Below are 17,797 nucleotides of genomic sequence, written 5' to 3' on the forward strand. Positions count from 1 at the left end.
CTCAGTAAAGTAGAATAGTCAGAGACAGGAGATAGATTCTGGAGTCACAACCAGTTCGAAGTTATTAGGGAGGGGGAAGATACTGCCCGGAGCACAGCCAGGACAGTTCTTGACAGAACCGTTTTCGTACCAGTGGGGACTAAGTGGTCATCAGGAAGCCAGCTCACCAGCTGTGCTGGAGAGAGGCCGCCTGAAGAGAGAAACCAGTGTGGCTGGCTGGCAACGCAGACCTCATTATTGGAAGAGGGAGCTCTGTCCCCTACACCTGAGGAGGTTAAATGGCTAATTAAATCCTTCCCTGCTCAAGCCAGAAAATAAGCCTGAGGGCTGGGCTTTAACCCTATTGCACTGCAATAAGCAGTAGCACTGGTGTGAACAGGGGTTTGCAGAAAGCCAAGGATGCTCATGAGGTTTATATGTTTAGTAGGGTAATTCCTGGAAGAGAAGTAAAGCTAAAGGATAAAGACCCAGTATGTATAAGAAACAGGCCATTTTCAAGCTATCTAAATTCTTTTTAAAAATAGTACTAATCAAGTTTTGTATTCTAAAACAAATTTTATTAAGTACCTGAAAAATGTCTGGTACTGATGTAAGGTGCTGGGAATGAATACATAAAATACACAGTACTTGTCCTCTAGAAGCTTGTTTCAATGGGAAGGACTGACGTATAAACTAATAATCACATTGCAATGCATTCGCTATAACAGAGATGATTACAATGCAGCATGGGAGGGACGTCAACAAATACATGATGTCAAGACATCCAGCAATCTGACCTCCCCATTGGCAGCGTCAAGGAAAAACTGAAGCAGGATATATTTTTTACCTTGATTTACAAACTCTCTTTTTCAATCATCCTTCACCCATACTTTTTTTCTGACCTCCACTTAAAGTTCACCTGACCCTCATTGGCCCCATTACCCTCGCCTGGTTCATTTCTAAGTTATAAAGAGTTACAGTAAAAATTTCAGAGCAATATACTTTAAGGAATTATCTGAAAGGAGGGTTGTATTTATAATCCAAGAATCAATCTGGGGAAAAAACACCTCATTTTCCAGAGGATCAACTCTGAAAAAGTCAGTTTTCTATCAAATGATTCCACACTGACATTTTCAACTTAAGTCTGCCAGTAATGCTCAACCTTGTCGGCTTCCTATTTTTGCTTTCAAATTAGGGTAAGGATGAGTCTTCCCCAACCACCATGAATGATGCCAGATAAGGTGGGGAAATCTCTGCTGGAACTATGGGTAACACAAGGTAAGAATCTAGAAACTAATGTGTCAGGGAGATTTCCTCTTTCATTTATTCACTTAAGGTCACATGTTCTAAAGGAGATCTGATTATTTTTAAAATTATTTTCAAACTTCTAGAAATCTAATGCTCTCTGCCTTTTTTCACAATTACTTTCTATTTACGCAAACAAAATATACTCAATCACCCATACTGTGAACTAGTTTATTTTGTATAGAATTTTAATAAGTTTCTCTGCCTCTTCTTCACATACTTACAATTTACTACATTCAAAGTGAGCGTCTAGCCAAAATTAACTGTGTAACTTCTTTTAGTAAAATTTCTCTGGGGCTCTTCGCAGCTTTGAGAATGAAATGCCTGGTTTCCTAAGGGCTTTAAGAACTGGCCAGTTTATTTCTCCGGCCTAACCCAGCCTGCTTCCTCACCGGCATCCTTTGCTCAAGGCATGGTACTAATGTTTCCAATAGATTGTATCCCCTACCCTTCTAATACCTTTAAACAAGCTGCTATTTAGATGCCATCTTTCTCTACTCTAGACCATCTAGGAATTGAACCCATATCTTAGTCTACCCATGCACTCCGCTTTCATCTAAAATGTCTTTCTTGACACTTCTTACAGGGAGGAATTAAATACTCCTATATCCCATGACACTCCAGGCATATTTTTTCAGAGAATGTATCACATTATATTGCAATTGTTGATTACTTGTCTTTCTTTCTTGTAGGAGATTTGTAGCTTAGTCCCTAGAATAAAGTAGGCATCTACTGTTGAATTAGACCATTTTTACACTGCTGTAAAGAACTGCCGGAGACTAGGTAATTCATAAAGAAAAGAGGTTTCATTGACTCACAGTTCAGCATGGCTGGGGAGGACACAGGAAGCTTAAAATCATGGCAGAAGTTGAAGGGGAAGCAAGGCACCTTCTTCACAAGGCGGCAAGAAGGAGAATAATGCAGGAGAAGCTACCAAACTCTTATAAAACCATCAGCTCTCCTGATAACTCACTCACTATCACGAGAACAGCATGGGGAAAACCACCCCTATGATTCAATTACCTCCACCTGTTCTCTCCCTTGTTGCATGGGGATTCTGAGGATTGTGAGGATTACAATTCAAGATGAGATTTTGTGTGGGGGCACAGCCAAACCGTATCACCTTTGCATTAATTACTTAATAAATTAATAAATGAGTCATAGAATATTAGAGCTAGACTTCATATTACGACATTATAAATTATCTAATATATTCTGCTTCTACAGAGGCAGAAATTGAAGTTTTAAAATTAATTTAGTTTTTCAAAAGTGATCTAATGAAGTTTCCCTCGAATTCTAAAGCTTTTTAATTTTTACTTTACTTCTCCTCTTCTGAATACTCTAAAATATCTCCTTCCCATACCATTTATTCTTACTGTACATGGCACTTTCCTACATATCTCTTCGTGCCACACATATATTCCTGTATTTCAATGACAAAGATGACACTTTAGCCATTCTTCCTACTCTCAGACTTCTATGGAAGAGTTCACCTTTTTTTTTTTTCTTTTAGTCAACATTGATTGTCTGCTTCCCTTGCACATTGTCTCCATTGGCAGAACTGCCAATATTTATTTTAGGAGAACAATAGCGTTTTAAAGAGAAGGAAAATAAAAATGTGAGGCTGCCTTGAGCTGCATTAGGATCTGGTTACCATGATAATATTGCCACATTTTCTGACTACATATGCCAAGAGTATTTCAAAAACTAAAATAATGCTTTTTGGTGCTATATTAGACATCTATAGAGAGATTTCTAAGCAGTTTCCTCCATTAAATTCCAAAGATACCAATATGTTTGGGTATTAATCAGTGTCCTTGGTGAAGTAAATGCCAAGAAGAAATCTGATGTGCAAGTGATTTAGTGGGGAAATGCTAATGATAGAAAAGGGAAAATAAGTGGGAAGAAGGCTAAGGGAGCTAGCTCATGGAAATAAAAGGTTCATATTTGTGCAGAAGAGAGGGAAGTAAGTGATTTTGGATGAAAGCCCCTGGACTGGTCCTAGATCTAGTTCTAAGAAAGTTTAGCAGGGCCAGTGAGAAGCGCTTGAATCACAGTCACCATCAAAAGAGATCTATGCCTCCCAGGAACTGGCTTAATTCCTGCTGTGGAACTTAGTATTCCTGCTGTGCTCAGTAATTAGTGGGCGGCAGTGAGTAGGAAGTATAGCCTCAGCATAAATGCAGTGCTGGATTTCACAATGTAAGAGCTGGGGCCACTGATCAATTAGGTTCCCATAGTCAGATCCTGGAGGCATGGTGGTCACAGTTTACTTGACATACATGGCTTAGGTAATTGGGGAATAACCTTGATGTAACACTAATTCACATCTCATCCATGTTGGGTATTGATTTTATCTACTGAAGACTTTTTAAAAACAGTTGTAGCTACGAAGAATGGACAATTTCCACATGTATTTAAAAGAGAAAAATTTGTTGATCTTAATTTTGTCTGTTTAGCCATACCCTCACTAACATTATAGGTACTTACGATCAGCAGTAATGGCCATTAGAATAAGTATTAACTGGCTGGGCATGGTGGCTCATGCCTGTAATCCTAGCACTTTAGGAGGTCAAGGCAGGCAGACTGCCTGAGCTCAGGAGTTTGAGACCACCCTGGGTAACATGGTGAAACCCCATCTCCAGTAAAATACAAAAAACTAGCTGGGTGTGGTGCCACACACCTATAGTCCCAGCTACTCAGGAGGCTGAGGCAGGAGAATCACATGAACACAGGAGGCAGAGGTTGCAGTGAGCTGAGATTGTGCTATTGAACTCCAGCCTGGGTGACAGAGGAAGACTGTCTCCAAACAAAAACGATAAATACTAGCAAAAAAGTTATTTGACTATATTGCATATGTGTGTATCTATATTTAATGAACAACATATAACTTCCTTTATCATTTTATGTTTATGCTAATTTATTTAAAAAATCCACAATTACCAATGAGCAGATGAGAATGTAATGATAATAAAATGCTTTATCAGGTTTTCACAACAGAGTCAAGGTAATTTTAAAAACACTTCTATTGAGTTAAAAGCTACGAAATCAAAATAATATGCCAAACACGTATGTTTTAAAATGTGTCCCACATTCACTGTATTTATAGTTCAACTTTAACTTTATAAAAAGAATCAAGCTTTTTTTTTCTTCTTTTCCTTTTTGTCACATAAAGCATGAATCAACTCTAATGAGGCCTCTGTGTTTGTGTATCTGTCCATATGTGTAGGTGGTATGGTTTCAAAAGTGCATGTAGCCTTTAAAACTTTTTGGTAAAACTACTTCTGAGTTAATAATCACCTCTAGGTTTCAAAAGTTACTTACATGTAAATATTGCTATTATTAATGGAACACAACATAAAGAGATGGCAACACTGAAATAATTCATTTCCTTTTATTGCAGATAAAGATGGTGATGGTAGAAGAGATAATGTTTGTGTTCTACAATTTATTCATGGTTTTAAGATTCACTGGTGTTTGGAGGCTATTTGTGTCTAATCTCAAGACTTCTGTGCTTATACATTCCTTTCTGACTTTTGGAATTCTGTTTCCTTCATTCTTTTTAGGACAACTGACTACGATTTACTACTGAAAATATGCCATTTTACTTTGCACAGCCCTGGAGAGAACAGCATGCTCCTAATATGGTCAGATTTGCACATGGTCATGGTGAATCTGAATATTTCCCATTAACTTGTATGTTTCTTACCCTGTTATGTGTATCCTTACTTTGCAATTATATTTTCATCTATAATGGGAAACACAGACTCTAACAGGCATTTAATTAAAAAACTGAAATGCTTTTACATTGGTATCATTTTGCTTTTTATTTTATGAAAATCAGTGCTAATGTTTTCATTATAAAAAGCAAATTAAAAAGCAAATTTTTTAAACTAGGAAATTACCATTAAGTTTTAAGTGTTAGATTAGATAATTTTATTAAAAGTTAAAAAAGAATACTTTTTATTTTACATGAAATATACATTTTAATATTACCAAATTAACATTTATACATGATTTAATTTGAATATAACTTTAGAAATATGAGACTTCCAAAAATCGTAAGGTAATTTTTAATAAAAATAATACTATCCCCTTCCAAAGTACTGGTTTTTACAAGAATATTTTAAGTAAGTGCAAATTTGCTATTCTAATTTTGACACAACATACTTTGTGGATGGCGTGAAAATAATCTTGATATATCAAAAGGAAACAAAATGTATTATTAGAGATTGTGATATTTTATACAAATTTCATTTTGAAACATTTGGGTTCAAGTTTAGTTCAATGCTAGAAAGACTATAAGAACCTTACTCATGATTTAGATGGTAAATAAAGGGATGGAGGCATTCACAGTCATCAGTCAATTCTCACATTTCTTTAAATATAAAAAAGTCGGGGGAGGAGCCAAGATGGCCGAATAGGAACAGCTCCGGTCTACAGCTCCGGTCTACAGCTCCCAGCGCGAGCGACGCAGAAGACGGGTGATTTCTGCATTTCCATCTGAGGTACCGTGTTCATCTCACTAGGGAGTGCCAGACAGTGGGCGCAGGTCAGTGGGTGACCGCACCGTGCGCCAGCCGAAGCAGGGGCGAGGCATTGCCTCACTCGGGAAGCGCAAGGGGTCAGGGAGTTCCCCTTCCAGGGGTGACAGACGGCACCTGGAAAATCGGGCCACTCCCACCCGAATACTGTGCTTTTCCGACGGGCTTAGGAAACGGTGCCCCAGGAGAGTATAGCCCGCACCTGGCTCAGAGGGTCCTACGCCCACGGAGTCTCGCTGATTGCTAGCACAGCAGTCTGAGATCAAACAGCAAGTCGGCAGCGAGGCTGGGGGAGGGGCGCCCGCCATTGCCCAGGCTCGCTTAGGTAAACAAAGCAGCCTGGAAGCTTGAACTGGGTGGAGCCCACCACAGCTCAAGGAGGCCTGCCTGCCTCTGTAGGCTCCACCTCTGGGGGCAGGACACAGACAAACAAAAAGACAGCAGTAACCTCTGCAGACTTAAATGTCCCTGTCTGACAGCTTTGAGGAGAGCAGTGGTTCTCCCAGCACGCAGCTGGAGATCTGGGAACGGGCTGACTGCCTCCTCAAGTGGGTCCCTGACCCCTGACCCCCGAGCAGCCTAACTGGGAGGCACCCCCCAGCAGGGGCAGACTGACACCTCACACGGCCGGCCAGGTACTCCAACAGACCTGCAGCTGAGGGTTCTGTCTGTTAGAAGGAAAACTAACAGAAAGGACATCCACACCAAAAACCCATCTGTATATCACCATCATCAAAGACCAAAATAGATAAAACCACAAAGATGGGGAAAAAACAGAGCAGAAAAACTGGAAACTCTAAAAACCAGAGTACCTCTCCTCCTCCAAAGGAACGCAGTTCCTCACCAGCAACGGAACAAAGCTGGACGGAGAATGACTTTGACGAGCTGAGAGAAGAAGGCTTCAGACGATCAAATTACTCCGAGCTACGGGAGGATATTCAAACCAAAGGCAAAGAAGTTGAAAACTTTGAAAAAAATTTAGAAGAATGTATAACTAGAATAACCAATACAGAGAAGTGCTTAAAGGAGCTGATGGAGCTGAAAACCAAGGCTCGAGAACTACATGAAGAATGCAGAAGCCTCAGGAGCCGATGCGATCAAATGGAAGAAAGGGTATCAGCCCTGGAAGATGAAATGAATGAAATGAAGCGAGAAGGGAAGTTTAGAGAAAAAAGAATAAAAAGAAATGAGCAAAGCCTCCAAGAAATGTGGGACTATGTGAAAAGACCAAATCTATGTCTGATTGGTGTACCTGAAAGTGACGGGGAGAATGGAAACAAGTTGGAAAACACTCTGCAGGATATTATCCAGGAGAACTTCCCCAATCTAGCAAGGCAGGCCAACATTCAGATTCAGGAAATACAGAGAACGCCACAAAGATACTCCTCGAGAAGAGCAACTCCAAGACACATAATTGTCAGATTCACCAAAGTTGAAATGAAGGAAAAAATGTTAAGGGCAGCCAGAGAGAAAGGTCGGGTTACCATCAAAGGGAAGCCCATCAGACTAACAGCGGATCTCTCGGCAGAAACCCTACAAGCCAGAAGAGAGTGGGGGCCAATATTCAACATTCTTAAAGAAAAGAATTTTCAACCCAGAATTTCATATCCTGCCAAACTAAGCTTCATAAGTGAAGGAGAAATAAAATACTTTACAGACAAGCAAATGCTGAGAGATTTTGTCACCACCAGGCCTGCCCTAAAAGAGCTCCTGAAGGAAGCGCTAAACATGGAAAGGCACAACCGGTACCAGCCACTGCAAAATCATACCGAAATGTAAAGAACATCGAGACTAGGAAGAGACTGCATCAACTAACGAGCAAAATATCCAGCTAACATCATAATGACAGGATCAAATTCACACATAACAATATTAACTTTAAATGTAAATGGACTAAATGCTCCAATTAAAAGACACAGACTGGCAAACTGGATAAAGACTCAAGACCCATCAGTGTGCTGTATTCAGGAAACCCATCTCACGTGCAGAGACACAGATAGGCTCAAAATAAAAGGATGGAGGAAGATCTACCAAGCAAATGGAAAACAAAAAAAGGCAGGGGTTGCAATCCTAGTCTCTGATAAAACAGACTTTAAACCAACAAAGATCAAAAGAGACAAAGAAGGCCATTACATAATGGTAAAGGGATTAATTCAACAAGAAGAGCTAACTATCCTAAATATATATGCACCCAATACAGGAGCACCCAGATTCATAAAGCAAGTCCTGAGTGACCTACAAAGAGACTTAGACTCCCACACATTAATAATGGGAGACTTTAACACCCCACTATCAACATTAGACAGATCAACGAGACAGAAAGTCAACAAGGATACCCAGGAATTGAACTCAGCTCTGCACCAAGCGGACCTAATAGACATCTACAGAACTCTCCACCCCAAATCAACAGAATATACATTTTTTTCAGCACCACACCACACCTATTCCAAAATTGACCATATACTTGGAAGTAAAGCTCTCCTCAATAAATGTAAAAGAACAGAAATTGTAACAAACTGTCTCTCAGATCACAGTGCAATCAAGCTAGAACTCAGGATTAAGAATCTCACTCAAAACCGCTCAACTACGTGGAAACTGAACAACCTGCTCCTGAATGACTACTGGGTACGTAACGAAATGAAGGCAGAAATAAAGATGTTCTTTGAAACTAACGAGAACCAAGACACAACATACCAGAATCTCTGGGATGCATTCAAAGCAGTGTGTAGAGGGAAATTTATAGCACTAAATGCCCACAAGAGAAAGCAGGAAAGATCCAAAATTGACACCCTAACATCACAATTAAAAGAACTAGAAAAGCAAGAGCAAACACATTCAAAAGCTAGCAGAAGGCAAGAAATAACTAAAATCAGAGCAGAACTGAAGGAAATAGAGACACAAAAAACCCTTCAAAAAATAAATGAATCCAGGAGCTGGTTTTTTGAAAGGATCAACAAAATTGATAGACCGCTAGCAAGATTAATAAAGAAAAAAAGAGAGGAGAATCAAATAGATGCAATAAAAAATGATAAAGGGGATATCACCACCGATCCCACAGAAATACAAACTACCATCAGAGAATATTACAAACACCTCTATGCAAATAAACTAGAAAATCTAGAAGAAATGGATAAATTCCTCAACACATACACCCTCCCAAGACTAAACCAGGAAGAAGTTGAATCTCTGAATAGACCAATAACAGGAGCTGAAATTGTGGCAATAATCAATAGCTTACCAACCAAAAAAAGTCCAGGACCAGATGGGTTCACAGCCGAATTCTACCAGAAGTACAAGGAGGAGCTGGTACCATTCCTTCTGAAACTATTCCAATCAATAGAAAAAGAGGGAATCCTCCCTAACTCATTTTATGAGGCCAGCATCATCCTGATACCAAAGCCTGGCAGAGACACAACAAAAAAAGAGAATTTTAGACCAATATCCTTGATGAACATTGATGCAAAAATCCTCAATAAAATACTGGCAAACAGAATCCAGCAGCACATCAAAAAGCTTATCCACCATGATCAAGTGGGCTTCATCCCTGGGATGCAAGGCTGGTTCAATATACGCAAATCAATAAATGTAATCCAGCATATAAACAGAACCAAAGACAAAAACCACATGATTATCTCAATAGATGCAGAAAAGGCCTTTGACAAAATTCAACAACCCTTCATGCTAAAAACTCTCAATAAATTAGGAATTGATGGGACGTATCTCAAAATAATAAGGGCTATTTATGACAAACCCACAGCCAATATCATACTGAATGGGCAAAAACTGGAAGCATTCCCTTTGAAAACTGGCACAAGACAGGGATGCCCTCTCTCACCACTTCTATTCAACATAGTGTTGGAAGTTCTGGCCAGGGCAATTATGCAGGAGAAGGAAATCAAGGGTATTCAATTAGGAAAAGAGGAAGTCAAATTGTCCCTGTTTGCAGATGACATGATAGTATATCTAGAAAACCCCATTGTCTCAGCCCAAAATCTCCTTAAGCCGATAAGCAACTTCAGCAAAGTCTCAGGATACAAAATCAATGTGCAAAAATCACAAGCATTCTTATACATCAATAACAGACAAACAGAGAGCCAAATCATGAGTGAACTCCCATTCACAATTGCTTCAAAGAGAATAAAATACCTAGGAATCCAACTTACAAGGGATGTGAAAGACCTCTTCAAGGAGAACTACAAACCACTGCTCAAGGAAATAAAAGAGGATACAAACAAATGGAAGAACATTCCATGCTCATGGGTAGGAAGAATCAATATCATGAAAATGGCCATCCTTCCCAAGGTAATTTACAGATTCAATGCCATCCCCATCAAGCTACCAATGACTTTCTTCACAGAATTGGAAAAAACTACTTTAAAGTTCATATGGAACCAAAAAACAGCCCGCATCACCAAGTCAATCCTAAGCCAAAAGAACAAAGCTGGAGGCATCACACTACCTGACTTCAAACTATACTACAAGGCTACAGTAACCAAAACAGCATGGTACTGGTACCAAAACAGAGATATAGATCAATGGAACAGAACAGAGCCGTCAGAAATAATGCCACATATCTACAAGTATCTGATCTTTGACAAACCTGACAAAAACAAGAAATGGGGAAAGGATTCCCTATTTAATAAATGGTGCTGGGAAAACTGGCTAGCCATATGTAGAAAGCTGAAACTGGATCCCTTCCTTACACCTTATACAAAAATCAATTCAAGATGGATTAAAGACTTAAATGTTAGACCTAAAACCATAAAAACCCTAGAAGAAAACCTAGGCATTACCATTCAGGACATAGGCATGGGCAAGGACTTCATGTCTAAAACACCAAAAGCAATGGCAACAAAAGCCAAAATTGACAAATGGGATCTAATTCAACTCAAGAGCTTCTGCACAGCAAAAGAAACTACCATCAGAGTGAACAGGCAACCTACAAAATGGGAGAAAATTTTCGCAACCTACTCATCTGACAAAGGGCTAATATCCAGAATCTACAATGAACTCCAACAAATTTACAAGAAAAAAACAAACAACCCCATCAAAAAGTGGGCGAAGGACATGAACAGACACTTCTCAAAAGAAGACATTTATGCAGCCAAAAAACACATGAAAAAATGCTCACCATCACTGGCCATCAGAGAAATGCAAATCAAAACCACAATGAGATACCATCTCACACCAGTTAGAATGGCAATCATTCAAAAGTCAGGAAACAACAGGTGCTGGAGAGGATGTGGAGAAATAGGAACACTTTTACACTGTTGGTGGGACTGTAAACTAGTTCAACCCTTGTGGAAGTCAGTGTGGCGATTCCTCAGGGATCTAGAACTAGAAATTCCATTCGACCCAGCCATCCCATTACTGGGTATATACCCAAAGGACTATAAATCATGCTGCTATAAAGACACATGCACACGTATGTTTATTGCAGCATTATTCACAATAGCAAAGACTTGGAACCAACCCAAATGTCCAACAATGATAGACTGGATTAAGAAAATGTGGCACATATACACCATGGAATACTATGCAGCCATAAAAAATGATGAGTTCACGTCCTTTGTAGGGACATGGATGAAATTGGAAATCATCATTCTCAGTAAACTATCGCAAGAACAAAAAACCAAACACCGCATATTCTCACTCATAGGTGGGAATTGAACAATGAGAACACATGGACACAGGAAGGGGAACATCACACTCTGGGGACTGTTGTGGGGTGGGGGGAGGGGGGAGGGATAGCATTGGGAGATATACCTAATGCTAGATGACGAATTGGTGGGTGCAGTGCACCAGCATGGCACATGTATACATATGTAACTTACCTGCACATTGCGCACATGTACCATAAAACCTAAAGTATAATAATAATAATAATAATAATAAAAGAAAAAAAAAAGAATCAAAAAAAAAAAAAACATTTAAAATGTCAAAAAAAAAAAAAAAGTCTTCTTTTGCTGGTATTCAATTACTTCTGGACTAACAGATGCCTTTTGACTCTGTTCTCTGATAAAACCTCTGCTCTTCTTCATAATGAAAAACTTTTCTTTAGTTTTCTATACATTTTTCTGGTTCAGGTTGCTCTTTCCCTACATGCTGCTCATAAAGGATTCTAATATTTAGGATTTGATGCCAATAGAATTATAAATGTGTACACAGAATGAATTGGCAAATCATGCCCATGCAGCTGCTGTGCTAACAAGTGAAGTTAAGTGCTCCTGAAGAGACAAGACAGAAGAAAAGTAGTGAGAACATATTGACTGAAGAATGCAAATGATGTAACTTGGTTGTAGAGGGCTGCAAAGCAACAAGGGCATGAAAACTAAACAACTAAACAAATGGGGTGACTCATGACTCATTTTAAATAAAGAGGTTTTCCTTTGAGTTGATGATAATCTAGGTTGTGGTAAATTTGACCCAGCAATTAACATTATCCAGTACTACTTAATCAATGTATTCTGGATGAAAGAATCAATTAGACAGTGAAAGGCAGTAGCAAGTCACACACACTCAGGCACACATAAATTTATGTGATATGAGAGTTGAATAGGTAAAAATTGCACACTTATTTAGTCATGTACATGTGTACACAAATTGTAATATGTTGCCAGTAGAGGTTACTTTCTCAGTTTACTCCATTTTTATTGGATGGGGTCTAGAGGGATATGAAATTAAGCAGTAAATTTATTTTTCTTAACAAAAACCCTTTGCAACTTCTTACTATTTCAAAAAGGAGGCTATTTAATTTTAAGTAAGAAATGTATACTGTAGTCTAGAAGAGTATTTTCTCAGAGGCTGAAGTGTCAAGAGGAGGAGACATGTTTGCTTTTGTAGTTGAACATATAATGAATTATGACTCCTTTAATATGTATGGTTTCCTAAAATGTTTCCGTACACATGCAGGCACACATATGATCACACATTTATTTATTTATGAGTTTTCAGTAAATTCTCTTTTAAACTTGTATTCTTCAAATTCACACATTTCTCAATAAGTTTTCTTCTTTTATATGATTCTTAACACTCACAAAGTAAGCAATACAATTTTGTTACTTGAACTGTAGCTCTTATTTCATCCTGGTTCTTTGATGCTCTTCCTCAATCTCCTTTCTGAAATCCTCTGGAATCCACCTGGCTTTACAAACAGCCTAAATCTCTTGCCAGCTGAAACAGGAAGCATGTCCTCGAACCAATGATGCCATGTATTTATTGTCATCTTCCCATTATTAAATAAGTAGTTCTTGAAAGCTCCTTTTACTGGCTGTGATAAATTTTCAGTTTTCATCCCAGGACAGCAAATCTGGCTTCAACTTCTCTGCCTGAAATTGTCCTTGCTAAAATCCCTGTTCGTCTCTTTGTTAGCAATTCAATAATACCTTTACTTGGATAACTAGACTATTAGCTTCTACTTCCCTTGGTTGTCATTGTGATGTTGACGTGTAATTCTTTTCCTAGTCTTTTATTCCTTTACTTTCTTTCTTTTATTTCATAAGTAAAGAGGACTATGTTCTTAATCTCCGTATCTTTCACTACTACTTCTCGTCGACTTCCTTGCCAAGTGATTCCTTAAAATACTGAATTTGATAATTTCTTGGATTCTGGTTTTGACCTCTTCTAGTAATGTATCAAGAGTGGGAGGAAGGTAAATAGAAAAATTCTTCCTGGCATTTTATCAGTGGCATTGTTTAGAATAGCTAGTGTGTGGTGATGTAAAAGCAGACAGACTTTAAGTGATTTTATTATTGTTTTTAAAATCCATTACAGATAATGTGCCCCGCTTCAATGCTTGCATGCAGGGTACACTGATAGTGTTATCCTGAGTCCTCTCCTGGGTATCTCTGTCCTATTCCCTTCACTCTACCCTTATTATCCTAGTCAATTTCTAGAGTTATAAATGTTTCTCACAATACTTCTGGTAGAGAAGTTTTTGTGACCTATATGTAGAGAGTGGTATACTGGCTGTTATGTTAGTGTTTCTCCATACATCATACCAGTGGTAAACATCTCTGCTTAAGTCCTCTGTCAGAATGCTACTAGTTAAATGGTCAAAATATTTGCTGATACATATAAATGCTTCCCAATCCCTTGCCCAGGTAGGCTGCTTTATCTAAAAGACTGGTATATATGTTGGTTCTTGTAGGCTACCCAATTATAATTGTCCCTTTTGGATTTCTTTCATCAGACCATCTTGCCTGTTGTGCTCCAACATTGCTTGTTGTCTTGAATTCTTTAGATTTAGTTAGATCTGCTGAAGCCATAAGCACAGTCTGAATCTGGTTCATGGTCTCATTTTCGAAAAGATAATTTGCTTCAAAATTGTCTTGGATTTTCTTCTTCATCTTGAATAACTCCACTACAGCTTCCTAAGTTCTCCAACTGAGCCCAATTTAATCAAGAAGCACTGGCTTTAATTATTGAATCTGCAATTTATAAATTCACAGAGACTTTTTTTTTTTTTTTTTTTTTGAGACAGGATCTTATTCTGTTGCCCACACTGGAGTGAGGTAGTGCAACCGTAGCTCACTGTAACCTCGAACTCCTGGGCTCAAGTGATCCTCCCACCTCCACCTCCCAGGTATCTAGGACTACAGATGTGTGACACCATGCCCGCCTATTTTTCTTTGTTGTTGTTCAGACAGGGTCTCACTATGTTGCCCAGACTGGTCTCAAACTCTTAGCTTCAAGCAGTCCTCTAGCCTCAGTCTCCCAAAGTGCTGGGATAACAGCCGTGGGGCCACTGCACCTGACCGCAAGTTCACAGAGATTGTCTCCTCTTCTAAGTCAAATCCAACTGAAAATTGTCCTCACATAGAAGTCTATACCATCTTCTTTCTATTTATGAAGATTTTGCTTTGCCTGTAGATCTTACCTGGAGTGTGTGTTATTTTTTATCTTGGCTAATAGCTTTACTTGAGAGCCTGAAGTAGATCAGAGTGGTTACAGCAGCAATAGGTGGAAGCCAAGGTCTGTCCACATTCCACGTTCACCTCTCTGGCCTTCCTGGTGGATGAGGGCACACCCCAGAAACTTCTGGTGTCTTTGCAAACTCAGTTGGGCGGAGTCAGATTTTCACTGCCACTGCTGCTGATACAGCTTTCCACATACTGCCATCCCAGTCCCCTCTCTGTCCCTCTCCCCACACACTCACTCTTTGCATGAAATATGAAGAGGCATATTTCATGAATACTTTCCTTGAAACAAATTTTCACATGCAGTGATATTCAGAAAGAGACAAAATGTAGATATGCAAAGTCTTTCCCTCTCCCTCCGGCCATCAAAGGAAAAGTCATTTCTTACAACCTGTCGGATCACAGGTATCTGTTATTCAGAGAAGCATCATGGGCTAGTGGTGGATTGGACAATTCCCAAAGAATTTAAAGTGATTTGTATTTACACAATGCTACTTAGAGAAAAAAAAATGTCAGAAATTGTGGTGGAGTTACAACATTGTGGAAGGAGGGAAATCCAGAGGGGCTGGAGTTTGGAGGAAGAGACGCAGGGAGATAGTAGGAATACTGTGTGAGGTATTGGGAAGACATGAGTCAGGACGTCTTACTTGCATTCTCTCATAGGATACTTCTTTTGCTGCCTCTTCAAAAGCCTTCACTGAAGACATATCACTTCGAAGAGCTTTTTGAGTCAGATTTTTGTTTATTTTTAATATAATACTATTTGGGAATAGATCTTAATGTGGGGACAGAAGACTAAGTTTATTTTGCTTACATGCTTTTAACAACAATAAAATATTCAAATTCAATGCAAAATGATGCATTGTCTGAGCTCTTTTTTCTTTTTGTGCCCTATAGGTCTATAAGCAAATTTCTTGCATAGCTTCTCTACAATGAAAAAAAAAAATCCATATTTTAAGCTAATTTCTTTTTTTCCTGTCTGATACTAACCAAATTTTCTATTTCCACATCATCTTAATACAAATGATCAACCTGATAATAAGCTAGTTAATTATTAATCAGAATATGACCATGTTTTCAACTATGATAGCTTTAGTGTAATTGTTTTTCAGTTCTGCAATTTGTGGACTTTCTACAACCCGTATAAATCTAAATTTTTAAAATAAAAACTTTCTCAGATAATATACATTTTGCACGCATATGCACATTTAAAATTCCATATATTTCTTAGCCTGAATATTTCCATTCTTTTTATTGTATTTTTCTTCAAAAGCCCGGTATTGAGATTTTCTGATATTATAGCCTAGTATTAGACTTACTGTTGTTGCTGTCTTGGTTGTAGTTAACAAAATAAAATTCCATATTTCCTAGCCAACAGCTTATTTACAGGCCCATACATACCCACATTTACTGGTATAATATGTAAACTGATCTCCTCTCTTTCACATTCCTGAGTTTAATTAACTTTAAAATAACCAGTCTAGAAGGCTATGTTATCATGTTAAATATCAATATTTTAATATACTCAAATCAGCAAATGAACAATATATACTAAACATGTATCTTACTATGAAATTGCATTTGAATTATATATGTGAGCTTACTATCATGTTTTATGAACCACTGATTTCTACAGTTAGATGACTTTATGAGCAATTATTACAATCACAAGTGGCATATATATAACTAGTAATAATATTAATGGAATTAAACTTTACCCATCACATATGTACAAAAGAAACCTTGGGGATATGTAGAATCCTTTAATAAGAAGAGAAAATAACCACACTGGAGTCTGTATATATGGCATTATTACTAATGAGAGAAGACAAAACAGTATAGGAATATTAATAGAACTAGTAATAGAGAGACTGGAAACTCAAAATACAGATTGTAAATAGGATATTACAGGAATGTTAATAACACTTGGCAGCAAGGACTCTTTCAATGAGAATGTGAAGGTGTGTGAATTCCACAGGATAATTCTGAATGGGATGAAAGCACTCTACAAATGTTTTCAGAGAAGAAAACCTATTGTTCATTCAGACCCATAAATGACTGAACGAAAGCATTTACCATATCCTGTGTACATTTAGCTCTGAGAAACTTTTAAAAATCTGTTTCCATGCTGGTAATAGAAACCAATGAAGCATCTTCCACTAGGAGGGTCATAGAGCACAGCAGAACTAAAATGAAGTAAAGTTGCCTCTCTACCAAGCAATGGTTCAGGCTTTTTGTAAAAGAATAGTCTACATATTGTTTCCATGATAATGAAGGACAAGAAAGTCTAAGAAAAAATTAATTGGCAAGGCCTACCCATCCATTTAGTAAATAAATACCATGAATCCTCATTGCAATAAATTTTCAAATTATAAAATGGATGTCTTGCCCAGATACTTAAAACCAATGACCAGTATGCATCATGTCTCTGAAAAAAGAAAAAAACAAGATGAAAGGAGGGAGAGAGGTGGGGAGGGAGGGAGGGAAGGGGAGAGAAGGAAGCAAGGAAGGAGGGGGGGATAATAGGCTTTCCTTTATTAATCAAGTTATATATACATTATTATATATGTATGTATATGTATATATAAATTGTAACTATATATAAAGTGTAATTATAAATTATATAATATATATAACTGCCCACCATCCGTTGCCCCTTCTCCCCAACCTCCATTCAATCCTCATCATTTAGTGCTGTCTACAGAGTCTTGAACTCATTATCTTTCTGAGCTCTGTGGGACCTTGCCCATTTTTCATTTTTCCTCTCCTCCTGCTCAGATGACCAGAAGAGTGCCAGTCTTTGATTAATGACAATGAAGGAAGACTTTGGGCAGATAAAGGAACCTGGCCAAATTGGAGAAGCAAGCATAGAGGGACACACAGCAGACTGGTGAGGAACTGTGGGAAGAGCAGACAGCTCCAGGAGGAGCTGAGAATGCAGAGCTTGTAACGGATTGAACTGGCTCTCCAGAAGCAAAGATCTCTGAAATTAAATCCTGGCACATAACTTTCTATGTATGTGTGATAAAGCTGCTTAGCTCTGCAAGTTAT

General features: G+C 38.3%; 1 long non-coding RNA gene across 1 annotated transcript in view; it reads left to right on the plus strand.

The window, feature by feature from the left end:
- The first annotated feature begins 1,173 nt into the window (after positions 1–1,173).
- Positions 1,174–17,797, plus strand: part of LOC129009335 (uncharacterized) — a 36,254-nt gene continuing 19,630 nt past the window's right edge. Inside the window, exons 1-2 of the long non-coding RNA XR_008492751.1 lie at positions 1,174–1,257; positions 17,525–17,636. This is a non-coding gene — a long non-coding RNA (uncharacterized LOC129009335). The remainder of the gene's footprint in view (positions 1,258–17,524; positions 17,637–17,797) is intronic.

This window comes from Pongo pygmaeus, chromosome 10 (assembly GCF_028885625.2).
Source record: "Pongo pygmaeus isolate AG05252 chromosome 10, NHGRI_mPonPyg2-v2.0_pri, whole genome shotgun sequence".
Lineage (NCBI taxonomy): Eukaryota > Metazoa > Chordata > Mammalia > Primates > Hominidae > Pongo > Pongo pygmaeus.